Source organism: Propithecus coquereli, unplaced genomic scaffold (assembly GCF_000956105.1).
Source record: "Propithecus coquereli isolate 6110/MARCELLA unplaced genomic scaffold, Pcoq_1.0 Scaffold89, whole genome shotgun sequence".
NCBI lineage: Eukaryota > Metazoa > Chordata > Mammalia > Primates > Indriidae > Propithecus > Propithecus coquereli.
This window is the reverse complement of record NW_012155173.1, coordinates 2,147,367-2,164,868: the sequence shown is the minus strand read 5'-3', so window position 1 is coordinate 2,164,868 and position 17,502 is coordinate 2,147,367. Positions and strand designations below refer to the sequence as shown.

Sequence of the window (17,502 nt, the reverse complement as noted above, 5' to 3'; positions counted from 1 at the left end):
CACACGACCAGAGAATAGTGGCCTGGAAATTCAAACTCTGACTGCAGAGTTTTTTGACTAAGTTGTGCTGTCCAAAAGGTTCTGAACCTTCCTGGTGTCCAAGCAAAAATGAACCCTGGGATCTAAACCTATGGGACTCCCTGGGCTCCTTGGGGAAGGTGACACAAAGACCAGACCAAAGGCCACATGGCATTTTAGATGGGACTGGCTCTGACTCTGCTAATCCATACCTTCCCTTCGCTCGCTCTTGGTCCTGCGGGCAGAGGCCTGGCCCGGAGTGTGTAGACACAGCGTCATCTATGGGCCCCGGGATCCCAGCGGTGCTTGAGCTGAGCAAAGGAATCGTTTTGTGTCTCTTTCCAAGTCCACCAAAGCTTTTTAGCTCAGCTTCTCCGGACTCAGGCTGTCCTGCAAGTCCCCTGGCCCGTTTGGTCCCAACAGGAGGAGCTGATAAGGAGGCAGTAGCCCTGCTGTAAAACCCTTTTAACGTGCACAGAGGCCCCCTGCGGACAAAGGCACAGGGAAAGGGGGCTGCAGTCTAACTCAAGGGACAGACGTTTCCTCATCACGGAGTCTGGGCCAGCGCTCTCCCAGGCTGTGTGCGTGTGCCTGTGTGCGTGTGCCTGTGCGTGTGTGTGTGTGTGTGTGTGTGCGCGCGCGCGTGTGATGGTCAGGTGGGAGGGCCAGATACAGAGCGGAACAGGCCGGGATCTAAATCCAGAGAAAGCCAGTCCCAGCCTCCACCTGCCAACCGTGTGGTCCACAGTGCTGCTCTAAGTGCAGTTGGCCGGCGGTGCCAAGCCCACGAACTGTGTCCCTGGTACTTGACAAGATAAGGAGCTTGGGCCAGAATGTAAACCACCCTCTTCATCAATCACACTGCTTAGCTCTGCTGACAGTGCTCTGTGGCAGGTCTTTCTCTGTGAAGGCAGTGGCCGGGTGCTGTTTACACCTGGCTCGAGCCTCTTGTCCGGAACTATAAGCAGCCGTCTGTGAGAGGTATCTCTGCGTGGCTCTGACCCACACAGCCCTCCCCGACACGACATGCACTCCAGCCGCTGCCAGCTTGTTAAAGCTCAGATTCTGCGGGAGGGGGCCCACGACACTGCATTTCTTATAATTTTTTTTTTCTTTTTTTAGCTTTTGAATAAGATGGTTCGAGACGCTGCATTTCTAACAAGCTTCCTGGTGGTGCTAATGCCACGCGTTGAGTGGCAAGGATCTCGCAATTCACTGCAGGTTTTTACTCAACAAATACCCATTTTGGTCCCTTCGTTGGAGGCAGACTGTGATTAGAGATACAATGCACAGAAAAAATACAACGAGGGCCTCATTGGGGAAAAAAAGCATGGCCAAATCATCTGGAAGAAGACATTCTAAAATGAGAAGTGGAATTTAAATGTGTTATGCTTAATTTTTTTTGCTTGTCTGCATTTTCTGATTTTCTATAGTAAACATGCATTTAAATTTAAATTTAAAAAAATGCAATGGAAAATTCTAGTGCATGGAAAAAGGTGGTGTGGGTCTGCTGCTTTTAATCACGAACCGTTTGCTACTATTTGAATTTTAAGCCGGGTGCACATATTACTTTGAAAAAAAGGCAAACTTTCTGCATATGTACTCTGCTTTGATAAAAATTTTAAACACACACGTGCGTGCGCGCGCGCACACATACACACACACACACACACACACACACACACACAGGGAAGAGAGAAGAGGGAGTGAAGGGGAGCGCACTGCTCCAGGCATTCTGATCCTCTCTCTGTTTCCACGGTGCAGATGAGAAAACTGAGGCCCCTGGGCCCCACAATGCCAAGTGTGGTGCGGGGCTGGGATTTGAACCCAGGCCTAGTGCGCTGCTGCTTCTGTGCCTTGGAATAACGCGGAAACCCCTCTGAGCATCCCTGCCAGGAGGGTGAGAACACAGGGGTGACAGACAGACAGGCTTGGATGGAAATGGTAGAACCTGCAGGAAACGCTGAAGCCATCGAAGTGGAGGGTCTGAGGGGCATTTCAGTGGGGCTTCCGGACTGGGGAGGGCTTTGATGGGCAGAGGTGCGCTGGGGTGGTGGGCTGGGCCCAGAGCAGGGACGAGCAGGGCAGGGAGGTACGTGCAGCCCACGGCACCTGTAGCAGGACGGGCTGGGGAGGAGACCGGACGGGCTGCAGCCGAAGCCAGAGGGAGAGGGTGGGGGCCCCTGCAGGTGCTGGGCAAGGCCCCACACCTGTCACAGCCTGATGGCGTTTGCTACTCTGGTGACTGCTAACTATTTTGTTACAGTGATAGAAACTCGAGGGATTTTTTTCCCCCTTGTTTTGTTTTATTCCTCAAACGAAATCTTCCAAGGGAGCCCAATATGCCAGGCAGGTAAAGGGACCCCTCTCTGAGTGACGCTCAAAGCCCTGCCCACACAGGCCCCGTGCCACTTGGAACCCCTGCGGCTTCACGACCAGCACGGCCTCCGTCACCCCGGCCCGAGATCCCTTGTCCCGCATTTTTGTTTTACCGAAGGGTGGGGCAGTACAAAAGTCGCCAAGTCACAGTCAGTAACTGATGGAAACAGGACTAGACCCCAACTGTCCCTACTGGAGCTCAGGGCACCCTCAAACTGCAGCTTTCTCTCCAAAAAAAAAAAAACCCCAAACCCAAACACTTCTCTGGCTGGGATTAGGGGGGAAGGGCTGTCTCCACTGACCTGTAGCCCCATATACTTCGTTAGCCCTACTGAACAAACCCAGCAAGTCTGGGCTGGGAAGAGGGGGTGCCCCAAACCGCACACCATGAGCACATGGGCCTCTGGCCTCCGCAACAGCCCATTCTACGGGGCTGTGCATTTGAGCTGGACAAGAGATCAGCTTCAGTCCTCATTTCATTGAGGTGGCCCAGGAAATGGTGGCCTGACCCAGGTCACTATTCAGAGACCTTAACCTTTTTAAGGCTTTGGGGCGGTGGGAGGATGAGGAGAACGGGAAGGAGTCGGTGCACTCAAAATAACCCAGGCTCTGCTCCGGCCACGGCTGCCGGGTTTCCACCCGCGACGCCAGCTCGGGCTCAGGCTCGGGGCAACTTCCCCGGCCGGGGGCTCCAGCCTCTGCCAGAGTGCCCACGAGTCGTTGATGTGTTCCATCAGGCAGAGCCCGGCTTTCTCCTTCCTTACTGTTTGTTATTCATTGTAAAATACGATGAGAACACGAGCAGGAAGTGTGGCAAAGCTCACGCACCGTCCTCCCGCTAGAACTCACGTGTCCTCACGGACCGAGGACCCCCTGTGGACTCTGTCCACAGGAAGATGTGTTGTCACTTGGTTGTGACAACACACACAGAACTTCATTTTGCTTAAAATGATATCATACGGATTTTCTTATGTTGCTATGCAGCCTTCATCACCGTTATTTTAATGGTTGCGTAACAGTCCGTCACATTTTTGCCTTCTACATGGTCTCACCACCCCCTCTGCTCAACACTGTTCACGTTTGTTGTCATTGAGAACGTTATAATGAGCACTTGGTTCATTGTTGTCTTATTACTGATTTGCTTATTCCCTCACGATAAAACCCTTGGAATCAACAACCCTTGGTGGTTGTTTTAATGTAAGGCTGGTTTGGTAATTACTATAATTCCATGTTAAACATATTTAAGCCTTACAGGATACCCAAATAGACGACACGCGTGCATGGGCAACGCACACTCATCAGTAAGAGGAGAGCCATCGGTCCCCTCGAGGCCATGGGGGGCGGTTGCTCACCAGTCAAACAAACAAAACTATAAAGTAATGATAACAGCGAGGTAGTGATGAAATTGTTATGGACCTTTGAAAAGCAATTTGGCAAAAGTTTTAAGAGCCATTCAAGTGTTTATGTTATTGAAAACAGTGATTGCAATCTTAGGAATTTACTCTAACAAAATAAATATTCCTTCCAAAGGATAACACAATGTACACAATGACATTATTCACTGCAAGCTAATTTACGGTACAGTAGGGCCTGGGGGTCAGTGCTAGACTTACAGGGTATTTTTATTTATATATCCTTCTTTATCCTTCTCTGTATTTTCCAAATAAGACAATGCATGCTCATTGTTGGTAATAATTCAGAAATATAGATATTATTTTAAAAATACCCGCAACCCAGCGTCTGAGGTCACTGGGTCTGGGAAGCACATGGTGACCCCTCCCCAAGTGGAGTTAATCTCCCTTCCTTGGCGCTTCCTCTTGCTTCTTGTCATACACTGGGATAAATCCATGGGCACGTGCCTGTCTCCCCAACGGGACTCTGTGCTCCTGGAGGCAGGGACCACGTCCCAATCCTCCCTACAATCCCAGGCCCGGCACAGCCTGGCTCACAGCAGGACCGAATAAAATAAAGATCCACTTAATCCGCTTGAAAGGACTGTGACTCTTTCAACAATCTTGTGATGCAGGTGTTATTATTCCCATTTTACAGCTGAGGCCCCGAGGTAGCCAAGGGGCAAGAGGAAAGGGCAACCGATGGAAACTCTCAGAAGATTTGCAAACTTACGAAACCAAAACTATCCAGACCAGAGGCTCTCAAACTTCAAGCCCCCCAGAGGGCTTGTTGAAATACAGATTCCAGGCCCACCCTGGAGTTTCTGATTCAGAGTCTGAGGTGGGGCCTGAGAATGTGCATTTCTAACAAGACCCCAGGCAAGGTTAAGACTGTTGTTTCAGGAACCCCACTTTGAGAACCCCGCCCCGGCCCCCCTTCTCTCCACTCTGAGTGCAGTCTGTATATACTTCACTCTAGAAGCCCACCTGCAAAAAGGGGCCTATTCGCAAAAGGACCTGCCCCCAAACTGGGAGAAGCTTGACTTCGAGCTAAAAACATCTACATTTTTAAGACATTCTGATTGAGAGCAAACCCAACCAGTTTTTTTTTTTTTTTTTTTTGAGACAGAGTCTTACTGTGTTGCCCGGGCTAGAGTGCCGTGGCATTAGCCTAGCTCACAGCAACCTCAAACTCCTGGGCTCAAGCGATCCTCCTGCCTCAGCCTTCCGAGTAGCTGGGACTACAGGCATGCGCCACCATGCCCGGCTAAATTTTTTTTCTATATATTTTTAGTTGTCCAATTAATTTCTTTCTATTTTTAGTAGAGACAGGGTCTCGCTCTTGCTAAGGCTGGTTTCGAACTCCTGAGCTCAAACAATCCGCCTGCCTCGGCCTCCCAGAGAACTAGGATTACAGGTGTGAGCCACCGTGCCCGGCCCCAACCAGTTGTTTTAAAATGGCTAATGATGGAGCTGAAAAACAGTGGAATTGTTCCAACTGCGCATTAAGTCCTCTTTTAGTTTCTGAGAAACCACCTAGCCCCGGATTCTTGCAGTGTCATCACCGGCCCACTGAGTGGGAGGGAGCCCCGTGCCCTCTCCTGGGCCCTGCCCTTCCCTGTCTGCACTGAGACAGACCTGAAAGGTTCTAGGGGGCAGCCCACAGGGGGCCACTGGGGAGTTCTGAAGTGACACAGCACTGTGGCTGCTGTGTGGAGACCAAGTGGTAGGGGCCCGTGTGAAAGAGAATGGGGAGGTCTGTTTGCAGGCTACTGCACTAGTCCGAGCAAGAGCTGACAGGGTGGCTTGGCCCAGCGTAGTAGTGACGGGGCTGGTGAGGGACAATCAGATTCTGGATCCGGTTTGAGGCAGTGCCGACGTGATCTGAGATCTGCCCAAGGAGGGCATGGGGGTGGCAGGGCAAGTCGGGAGTCTCAGGAGGGAAGGCCTCTGACACCAGGCCGAGGGGACTGGCCTTCCCCTGGAGGCCAGTGGTTTTCAAACGTTTTATGCATAAAATCATCTGGGCACTTGCCAGAAATGCAGGTTCCTCTTTCCTGCCCCTGGAGATTCTGCCTGCTGGCAGCGAGGCCCCAGAAACTGCACTTGTAACAGCAGCGCTGGGGCTCCTGCACCAGCCGGTGATCGGGAAACTTGGACTGAACATTCCAGCTTGGCCGTCTCTTGCTGGGCACTGGAGGGGGCGGTGGAGGGCAGAAGTTAAGAGAACAGTCTTTGAGAAACCCAGGCCTGGGCCAGCCCTGCTGTGTGTGATCAAGAGCCTTTGGGGACACACAGAACAAGCCTTCTTCTCCGAAATCCCACTGCTCACTCGCTGCCCCACATCTTAGTCTGTGTGGGCTGCCGCAACAAAAGCCCATAGCCTGGGGGGCTTAAACAGGAGGAATTTACTTTCATAGTCCTGGAGGGTGCAAGTCCACGATCGGGGAGCCAGCATGGTTGGGCTGCGGTGAGGGCTCTCTTCCGGCTTGCAGATGGCCACCTTCTCGCCGTGTCCTCCCATGGCACAGAGAGAGATCAAGCTGTCTGGCGTCTCTTCTTATGAGGACATGAATCCTATTAGATATAAGGGCCCCACCCTTATGATCACATTGAACCTTAATTACTTCTTTAGAGGGCCCATCTCCAAATACAGCCACACTGAGAGATTAGGGTTTCCACATACAAATTTAGGGGGGATACAATTCAGTCCGTAGCATCACTAAACCCTCAGTTCTGCTGAGGTGCACCTAGCTCTTGGGGACACTCTCCTACAACGACTCAAGTCCCTGAGATGACCTGAGCCATTTAGAAAAAATATAAGAAACCCCACTCCCCTTCTCGACTCCTCCAGCAGCCACCTGGAACACCCCCCACAGCTCTGACCGGGAGTTGGAAGGATCTTTGGTAACATTGCTTTGATGACCTGTTGCCAGAAAAAGTAACGAAAGTAAACAATAATAGTTCATATCTGTTGAGCCCTCGCTCATTATGTGCAAGGCCCCAGGCTGAGGGCTGCCTGTGCGTTATTCAACTTAATCATACAAAACCTTACAAAGCAGGTGTTATTGCCAATCCCATTTTACATTTCGAGAGACTGGCCAAAGTCACACAGCTGGTCGACGGCAGACCCCAAAGACCATTCTCTTAACTTCTTTCCTCCATTGCCGCTTCGAGCGTCTTCGAAGAGATTGCCAGGTTGGAGGGCTCATTCCAGTCGTTTAGAACTAAGAAATATTTCCGGCCTTGCAGGGAAGGAGGGAGGGAGCCTCCTCTCTCTGCTGGATTGACAACGAGAAGACGCAGGCAGACCCGCTGGTCTTTGCGGACAGACTTTCCCTCCCTGCCTCGGATACTCAAACATAAGCTCGAGTGTGTTTTGAAACTTCATTTAGGTTGACGGATGTCGCTGGAGAAAGCAGCCTTTGAAATATTCCAGTGGCAGCCAGCCACGCGTCTCTCACCTGAGACTGTCGCTTGGATGTTGAGATGTGGCCCCCGACAGGCTGTGGCCTCATTCTGTCAATCGGCTGGGCGACGGTGGCCCACTGGCTCCTTCTGGCCCGAAGTGTTCTGCTCTGTGCTCCCAGGGAGGAAGCCTTGCACGCAGGCCTTACTGGAAGGACTGGCGGCTGCTCTCCAGTAATCTCCCCATCTATTCCGGGGCTTAAGCATGGAAGCGGGACTAACCCCTTCCGTGTGCGCGGCGCTTTCCAATTTACAAAGAATATCCGCTTTCTCCTCTGGTTCGCAGAGTAATGTTCAGAAGGGGACATTAGGACACGTTTTCATCATTTACGTTGAGCAACACAGGCCCAGGGAGGCCAAGGAGCTTGTCAAGGTCACCTTTAAGTGGACGAGGCAGCGTTTACACCCGTGCCTGTCTGATTCTCAAACCCACGTTCTTTTTTCTACATTACGCTTTCTTAACATCTGACACTTATGTATTATTTTACAGTTTACAGAGCACGTTTGCATATATGATATAATTAAATCCAAATCATTGTTGACAGCCAGGGATATCATCCTAGACTGAATATGAGATTTTTTTTTTCCTCCCTCAAAAATACCTGCGCTTCCTCGCTAGTAATTCTATTTCAAGGGATTGGTGTTAGGACAGCCACCCGCCAAGGCCTTCTCTCTCCCCAGCCTTTAAATCTCTTTCTTATTACTCACCTAGAATAGATGTTTCTGTCTCGCAGTGAAATTCTAAATGTGTGCGTGTACAGGTTTCTGTTTGGAATCATTGGTAGGAAATAAAGCTGAATGATCTCCACCAGAATTAGCTTAGTGCTTCCCGTCTGCGCCGTGCAAACCGTCCCCAGAAGAGCGATCTGTGAAGGCGGCGCCGCTCCAAGGTGCTTCATCACCACCGTCTCAGCCTTCTCGCCACTGGCAGGGCCGCTTGCAGCCCGGCTCCCCGTCTGCTGTGGCACGGCTCCCCCGGACGTGACCACGGCCTCTCCAGGCCGAGGGCTGGGGTCTCCAAGGACTCCACGCGCAGGAGTTCGGACCTAGGCATTTCCCGTGAGATTTGGCCCCGTGAATAGTGACTGGGACTCAACTGAGCTGGTCCGGATCCTACTCTGCCACTCTCTAGCTGTCAAGGCATTTCATGTCTCTGGGTCTCAGTTTCTTCATCTGTAAAGTGGGGCGGTGATATCTGCCCTGAGTGGCTTTTGTAAGGTACCACCCAGAAAAAGCCCAATACGGTGATTAAAAATTAGCTGTACTCTTGCTGCCCGCCATCTCCCCGCCTGGACCTCTGCCCTGTCGCCTGGCTTCCTGGAGTGCTAGTACAACGTCGTTTCCATCTTCCTTATCGCAGTTGGCCCATCACTCGCCAGACTGAGTTTCACGAGGCCAGGGAGCCAGCAGGGCTGGAATCTACAAGGGTCTCTGCCTCTACATACTGCGTGGCTTTGAGCGGGTCACTCCCCATCTATGGGCCTCACTTTCCCCCTCTGTGAAATGAGAGGCCAGACTGGGTGATTGCTCAGGATTCAAGAAGTATTGGGAGTGATGGTGGCTTCTGGAAGTTTTAAACAGTGGTAATATCTAAAATCATAAACCACATTTATTGAGGACTTTCTGCCCTCGAGGACTCCCACTGGGCACCTTCTATGTCCCGTGGCCACTCTAAGAGGCTGGGACTGCTAATATTCGCAGTGTGCAGAGGACAGTGCTGAACTCAGGGAGGCCCAAGCACTTGCCCAAGGTCACACTCCATCTGCTCAAGGTCACACTGCTGGGATTCTCACCACTGCTCTATACCGGCTCTCCCTCAAACAGGATAGAAATCTCCTTGTAGCCCACCTTTTAAGGGAAGAAGGAAAAAAAGCCTCCCCCTCCCCGAGCTGAGGACCAGAGGCTGCACATACACAGTCATTGTATTTAAGCATCACAGCAAGAACGAGTCACTACCACCTTTGTCCTTGGCTGGATAGAAAAATTAATAAGCATCAGGACTGAACCATAAATAGACCTTGCAGACGAATCATTACCCTTCGAAGCCCACAGCGCCCAAATAACAAACATAATCAAAGACGAAAGCAACGATTCCATCATTTCATTAATCACAGGTCACACTGCTGGCCGGTGCACAGTGGCCTGAGGTCCCGGTCCAGTCCCATCCAACGTCACCCCTGATGCCACCACGACACGGACACAAGTTCCTGAATCACCGTCTGGGAAGATGGGGCCACAGTTCTGGTCACCGCTTCCTGCAACTGCTTCGCGCTATTCCAGACATTTCTCATGAGATTAATGGCTGCAGCAGAACCTTCTGGGGCTCAACACTCATCCCTCAGCAAGAGGGCAAAACCTCCAGGGTGAAAAGGACGCAGAGATAACGCAATGCAGGCCCCCGCAGGACGGGAACGACGCTGAGAAGTGTAAGAGGAATCAGTCAGATGGTCTGTACAGCACACGCTTAGTGTCGGGCCCTGCGGTGAGGGCTTTGTGGCCAGATCTGGGTGGTAGATGCTTTTATGACCTCTGCGCCCTATCTCACCCTTCGGTTGTTCGCCTGTGTTTAACGACACGGCGAAGCTTTGCTTTGGTCTGGGGTTCTGTCTGGGAGTTGGGCGTGGGCAGGTAAAGCCCTTGCTCAGGCCGCGCAGACTGGAGCTGGTGGGGGGATTGGAACCCAGGCTCGGTGAACCCGCCCTCTCAGCACACTGCTTGCAGGCAGCAGGTTTACTCAGAGAGGCAGGGGAGAAGCCACGAGGTGTCAATTAGCAAAAAAAGCATGATTCCTGGTCCTGTCCCTCTGGCTTCCGGGGGCTGCCCTGTGAGATTCTGAAGGGCATGGGTAGCCCTTCCTGACATTGCTGACCCCACCTGGCTGTCTCCGGCAATGGGGTGCTCACTGCTGCCCCTTCTTGCTGCTGTGTGCTCTCTGCCCTCACCTGCGCCCAGGAGCTGAAATGCGCAAAACCTCCCACTGGTCCCACGTTAACTCCGAGCAGATCTACCTCTTCTTCCCCACGACGGCCTTTCCCCACGAGGATTCTTAAGACAGTGGCCATTCGCAACTCCGTTCCGCCCACTCTGGGGGACCCCCCCACCATGGGGGTGCAGAGCTGAGCTGATGCGGGGCTGGGGAAGTGGGTAAGGGAGAGGGGTGCCCGACGTGACAGAGGGTGCGCAACCGGGAGTGGGTAGGGTTCGGACCCAGAGGAAGAAGCGAGTCATTGCCTGGAGAGGCAGGAAAGGCAGAGAGAGTCCACGTGCCCACGGTGAGAGACACGTAGACAGAGGCCACGTGTGACATAGTACAGGAGGTGGACTTTGGCCGCCTGCCTCAGCCTTGAGCCAAAGCTTAAGCCTGCTTACAGTGCTGGACAAAAGCTTGGAAAATGCTAACACTCAGCTTCAGCAGAAGGTAGTTCTGCTTTCTTTAGCAGGACGCGGCAACCACTGGTGCAGGGGTCCCCCTGCCCCAGTCAAAGCCAGCACGAACTGGTTACTGCCTCGATGAAGCCCGAAGTTGACCACTCATAGGCCTTTTGTCTCATTTTAATGCTAAAAATTACACCCAAGGGTGGAGATTTAGCATGTTAATGAGACGTGTGATGTATGAAGATGCATGATCTCCAGATGGGCAGCTGCCAACAAAACGCCGCCTCTGCATGCTGTGATTTCAATGCTAGTGTCAAATTTTCTCTACTTTTTCCCTTTAAAAGTGGCCCAGCCCTTTGTTCGGAGAGCCAGTCTGGTTGCTCCTTAACCAGCACTGTCTCCCTTTTGTTCTAGCAAAAGCCCCCACCATAAAGCCTTGTCCGTATACATTCCTTTTTCAGTCTTGTGCCAATTTCTATTGACTTGGGGACCAAGAACCATGAAGTTGGTAACACGTGCATACGGTGGAAGTGAGAGTCTGGTTGTCCTCTGCCCTGTGACCTCCAATTCCTGGGCACCGGAAGCGTACGGTGCTTGCAACATCAGGCGTGGATGCATAAAGGTGAAATATTTGCCTCTCTGTATCAATATCCATATCCATATAATTTTGCACGTACATGAGGTCTCATTATATGTATTTTTCACACTTAAAATATTTTAACCATGTCTTGACACCTCTCCATATCAGCATATACAGATCTCCACTGTTTACAGACTATAGGATTCCATTGTATGGACGTACCATGAGTTTTTAACATCCTTCCTCTACTGATGGACACTTAGGATATTTCTTTCTTTCTTCTTCTTTTTTCTTTTTTTGATATTATGAATGATGCTGCAATGAACATTTTTTGTATATATATCAGTACATACTTGAATGAGCAATCACTTCTTTCCAGTGGAACTTCGGGTCAGCAGTATGTACATTTTGATAGCTCTTACCACACGGTCTCGGGGTTGGGTCTTGAAGGGTCAGCAGGAGTTTGCTAGTCCGAGCTGGGGAGGAAGATCTCTCTGAGGACAGGAACCAGGTAGTGCAAATCTCAGTGCTCTGCAAGGGCTTTCTTTTGGTGCAGGGAACAGAGCTGGTGCTGTGGGCTGGCCTGGCCTGGGGGGTCAGAGGGAGGACAGGGAGGTGGTCTGGGGTCGGACCCTGCAGCGCTCCCAGCGTGTTGGCTTCTCCGGTGCTCCTGAGCGCTGCCGTCTGCCATCAAACAGCCCTGGCATCTTACGTGGTTGGAAAGCCTGCCTGATGCGGAGACTCTCCTGCCACCATTCTCTCTCTCTGCTCCCTGCTCAGCTAAACTGCCCCAGAGGGGTGCCGGCCAAGGCACTGCCTCCACAGCCTCCCCTCCAGCTCCTGAGAGAGGACCTCTGTCCCTGCCTCTCCTCCTAAGCGGCTCCTGCCTACAACCTGGCACCTTCCATTCTTGTCTCAGCTCTGAGTTCTTCCGAGCTCTGTCTCTGCAGCATCTGGCCGTGTGGAAGCCTCCCTCCTTGAGACGTCTCTCCCCACTTCTGTGACGCCACTCTCCTCCTCTTTGCATCTTTCTGGAAACTCCTGGCTCAGGCTCCACGTCTTTTCTGCCGGCTCCTGTCTGCTTTACCTGGTGTGGGGCCCACAGGGTGCGCGCTCTCTTTCTCTCTGTCCCTCTCATTCACTCCCAATGAATCCAAGCCCTCCAAATTGCCATCTCCAGGCCGGCACTTCCTTGCCGCTGGGATGTCTCATTAGCATCTCAAAGAGCCTGTTAAAAATGAATCTCTGAGTCTTCCCTTCCCAGTTCTTTTCCTCCAGTCTCACCCATTTCAATAAACGGTATCTCCACCCACCCAGTTCTCCAGCCAGAAGCTTGGGGACTTTCCTCCAGTCCCCGCCTCCCTCCAGCACCCCCATCTTCCCGGATGCTAACCCCTGCGCCCCCTCCCCTCGATGCTTCCACAATTGCCCCCTTCCGACATAGCATCCAGAATGACCTTTTAGAAACACCAATCAAACCACGCAGTCCTGTCCCTGCCCCCCTTTAAGCTTTAAACTCTTCAACAACACTCACGAGGAAGCCCACATTCCTCACTCTGCTCTGAGGGCGCTGCAAGATCTAGCCCCCACTCGCCTCTCCAGCTGCCTGCATGCCTGCGTGCCCTTGTTCCTGTCACCCTGATGGCTTTCATGTCCCAGAACCTGCCACACGCGTCCCCTCCCACCCCGGGCCTAGTCACTAGCCTCTGCCTGGAGGTGTCCCACCCGGGGAAGCCGAGACTTTGCTCAAACATTCCTTCCACTGACAGCGCCTGATCCCCTCCTAAGATGAACTAGGTCCTCTGTCATTCTCATTAAAACTTAGTTATTTTATTTCTCAGAATTCATCACAACATCTAATCACAGGTTTATTTCTGTGTTTAATGTCTGTCTTTGCTACCAGACATCAGCAGCATGAGGGCTCTGGTGTCCTATTTGTCCCTGCACATCCGTCCCCGACACGTCACCCCCAGTGCCTGGCATGTGGTAGGCGCTCATTGAGCATCTGTTGATCCACTTAGGGTGGAAAGAACCCAGGCGTGATATCAGACAGGCCCAAGTTCAAATCCAGGGTCTGCCTCTTACATGCTGCTGGGCGACCTTGGCTAAGTCACTGCACGTCTGGGAGTCTCAGCTTCTCCCGACCCTGCCTGGCTTTGGGGGGATTTGATGATAGAACACAGATGTAAGGGACCCAGCCCGGTGTCTGACATGTGGAAGACACCCTGTAAAAGTGACCTTCTTTCTTGATTGTCTTTAAGTCAACAGAGGGGCCAAGCTTGGTAGAATAAACAGTCTGCTCCACAGCGGCTCAGAATTCCTCTTCCCTTTAGGTTGTCCTTTGTTTCCCAAAGATGAGCGAATTGGGGGAAGTTGGGCTCCCTAACTCACCCACCAAATCAATCCTCTTCCCCATCCCCACATCCTCCAACAGTTACCTGGCTGGGCCTTCCGGAATCTACAAAAGACCAAAGCCTCAGCCTTGGGTGGGGAGGGGTCCCCACTCACCAAGCAGACTGAGCCCTGTCCTCAGTGAGAGGCCCCTCTGAGGAGCTCTTCAGAGCCGGCCTGTCACTTGGAGAGGTGACAGGAGGCAGATCAGTGTCAAAAATAAGACAGAGCAGTGGGTTTCAACTTGACTCACATTAAGAATGTCACATTAGAGCACAAATGAGAGAGAAGAGAAATGCTCCTTTATGCTGGAGTTTATTTTTGTCACTTTGTCAGAGAGAAATTGCAGCCCTGAGGGCATTGGAGCAGCACAGAATTACCCAAAACATTAACATGCAAATTGCCTTCTTTAGAGAAGGTAATTTTATTAGTGCACGAAAATGTTTCTTTCACTGTACTCATGCCTAGGAGCAGAGCTGTCTGGGGGCCAGTTAGGGCGACTGATCGTGGAGATTTAGGGGGAGTGATGAACTTGGTTGGGATTCCATTATCTCCTCCTCTTGGGGCCACCATGTATGCTTGGATGCACGGAACATGGCGCACTGTGGTGCTACAGCTGGCTACCTGTCGTGGGCAGCGTGGAGAGAGCAAGTGACTTTTTCAAGATCATATAGCTTCAATGGCAGAAGAGGTAGAGCTGAGGTCATGCGTCCTGTGTCTCAGATAGCCAGGTGAGCAACAGAAACCATCAGTCCTGGAAGTAGCCGCTCTGACAATGAAGAGCCCAGTGAGATTCCACCTACCTAATCGCTCACTCCCTCCCTCGCTGGCTCGCTCATTCAGGCAGCATTCACTGTGCTGGCCCTGGGTCCCCAACTTGAATCGGGCACTGGCATTAGGCACTCAGCCTCTAGTGGGGACAGGGGGAGAGAGGATACAGATATCCGCAAATACTTCTGATCCATCCAGGTACGACTGCTGGAGGGATGTGCCCAGAACTGACAAAGCACAGAAGAGAGCATGGCTGTTTGGCAGGGAGGGCAGGGAGAAAGGTCTGGAAGCTTCACAAGGGAGGGCCTTGCGTGTGGGCATCGTGCGGGCAGTCAAGGCAGAGAAGGGCATTACAGGCCAGGATACACATAGGCAGAGGCCCAGAGACCGAAGCACGCTGGCCTGGCCCTGAGCATCCCGTTGTGCCGGGTGCACAGGCGTGTGGGTGAAGAGTGGGGCCAGAATGGGGGCTGGGGCTGCAGAGGATGGAGATGACACTGACAAGGACAGTCTCAAAGGCTAAAGAGTCCAGGTGTCCCCTGCAGGGCCTGGCCGGAATAGAACCACGTCCTCCAGGAGATTTTATAATAGCAGGGAGGGGGTTTCCCAGGCCCTAAGGTGCCAGGTGACAGGAGGTTGCGTGAGGCTGTGCTTATGTAAGGCTTCCTCCTCCCCCTGCCGCTGTGATCAGTGGGGAAGTGTGGGCAGAGACACCCACCTGCTGCTGAGAAGAAAGCACCTCAGTCATGTAAGGTCTCGCCAAACAGCTGAGGGGAGCACCCTGTCCAAAGAGGCTCCTGGGGCCTCCCAGGCTGAGCACACCACCCCTTGCCCTGGGCTGGTTGGCAGCTGTATCATACGGCCATGCAGGGCAGGAAGAACTGTTATCACGGCCCCAGGAGCTGTCTTTTACAGACGCCAAAGGGAAAATGTGGCTTCTGTTAACATTTCGGGCCAGACAATTCTTTGCCGTGGGGGCTGTCCTGTGCATTGCAGGGTGTTTAGTAGCTCCCTGGCCTCTACCCATGAGATGCCAGTATAGCAATGCCACTCCCCCAGCTGTGACAACCAAAAATGCCTGCAGTTGTGGTCAAATGTCCCATGGGAGGCAAAACTGCCCCCAGCTGAGAACCACGGGTCTATCTAGACCTCAGGGAAGACTCCTTCGAGGTCAAGGATGCCTGACCTCTGGAAGCATCTCGAGTCTTCCAGCGAGATGTAGAACACTGAAGAGCACGTGCCTGCCTTCTTCCAACTCCCATGGGGCAAAGGACAGGGTAGATTTCATCAGATACTTGTGGATTGACTATCTCCAGAAAAAAACTGTGTCTAAATTATTCCTAAAAAAGATCTGGAAAAAAGAGCAGGCTGGGGAAGTAGAAAGCCAATAGATAGCAGGTTGTTCTTTTAATAACACGCTAGGGCCTCAGGGTCCTTCCTCTGTGTTGCAAGAGGTGCTCTCTAAGGCCCTTTCTCACTTTAAACACTATTGTTCTATGGCAGTAAGAGGAATACACACTGGGGGATGTTCCCCATGATTCTGAAGGTGTTTGGTGAAAGATGGTGAACAAGGGCTGGACGAGGCTCTGTCTTGGCTAACCTGGCACTTTCTTGATGACAGACAACTAGTCAGGTGGCTCATGAGAGTCTCACTGCTTTCCTGGGATAAATGAGTAAGCCCAGATTTAACCAAGGATTCCATGGAAATCTCTGAAAGGGCCTCTATGGTAAATACTTCTGGAATGCTTGTGATTGGTGCAGTTTCTCAAAGACCATCAGAATCTAAAGACCATTAACTGAAGAATCACGAGGTTCTTAAATTTGGAAAGGAGAGCTTTATTCTGTAAAGGGTTGCAGCCTGCAGGCTGGGAAGCGGTGCCTCCAGCAGAAGCTGAGAGCAAGCACTTTGAGGGAGGGAAAAATGAAATAGGAACTTACGCTGAACAGGTTGGCTAAGTGTACATATTCAGCAGGCTCTAGGAGGAGCTATGAATATTCACAAAGGGGGGGTGTGCACATGTGTAGTAAGCAAACATGCACGTTACATGTGGCCCATGTTCTCCTTGGGGTGGAGACTGAACATATAAATGTATTACAGTTAGGCCCTGCATGTCTGAAGGTGAAGCAGAGGGCATGAAGGCACTCAGTGTGCATCCGCCATAGACTGGCCAGAACCACTCCCTGGTTGGCGATCTCTTGTCAGGAAGGAATGCTGGTCAGTTGTTGTGTCCAAACCACAAAAAGGGAGGAGTGGCATTAGGCAGTTGGTTGAAATCAGTGGTGAAGCTGATTTTTGAAAGGGCTTGCTTCTATTTCACTTTCAGGAAAGAAAGTCCAATGGTGGGTAGTGAGGGGTGGGGTATAACAAGGCATGTCTGACCTCACATCCTGTCATAGCTTGGGGACTCAGTTTTTAAAGTTTCCCTGGGGTCCCCTTGGCTAAGAGGTCTGTTCAGTTGGTTAAGGGAATTAGGATTTTATTTTTATTTCTCAAGACAAAGAATTTTGGCTCTACCACTCACTAGCAAGGTGACCTCAGGCACATTACTTAACCTGTCTGAGCCTCAACTTGCTTCTTTGTAACCTGTAATAGAAAGCTTAACTTTTAGGATTGGCAGGAAATGTATAAAATGCTTACAGAGGACATCAGTTTCAGCTCCAACATGTAAAGAGCTTAGAAGTCATCACTCCCATCCTCACAACAAGAAAAAAAAGCTGAGCAAACTGAAAATCAATGACTTTTCTTAGATCCTTCAAAGTACTGAGGTCACAGGGCAAACTGCCACCCTGAAAACTGAAGAGACAGGTAAATGTAGAGAATCAGAGCTGCACTCAGCTTACCTCTCTCAAGGGAAAGATTGGAAAAAATGCCCTCATGCTTCAGGCAGGGGTGGGAGAAAGCAACCGTTTGGAATATGGCTCAAGCACTTTCCTAACAAGCCCTGCCCATGGGGGAAACTATTTTAGCAGAGGCTGAGCTGAGCTGAGTTGGGCGTGGGCAATTAGACAACTCCAGCCTTTCTAGCCTTTGCAGAAAAGGCTGAGATTTCATCTTAAGGTTATATTAGTAGAATGTTTTCTCTCCCAGCACCTTACCCCCACATCCACAGGACTCCTGTGTAATAACAG

The 17,502-nt window shown here is 51.5% G+C and overlaps 1 protein-coding gene across 2 annotated transcripts in view; it reads right to left on the bottom strand.

Moving 5' to 3' along the window:
• The window catches only part of TTLL11 (tubulin tyrosine ligase-like family member 11), a 237,765-nt gene that overhangs the window by 1,893 nt on the left and 218,370 nt on the right, over positions 1–17,502 (bottom strand). The gene's annotated exons all lie outside the window — the stretch shown is intronic.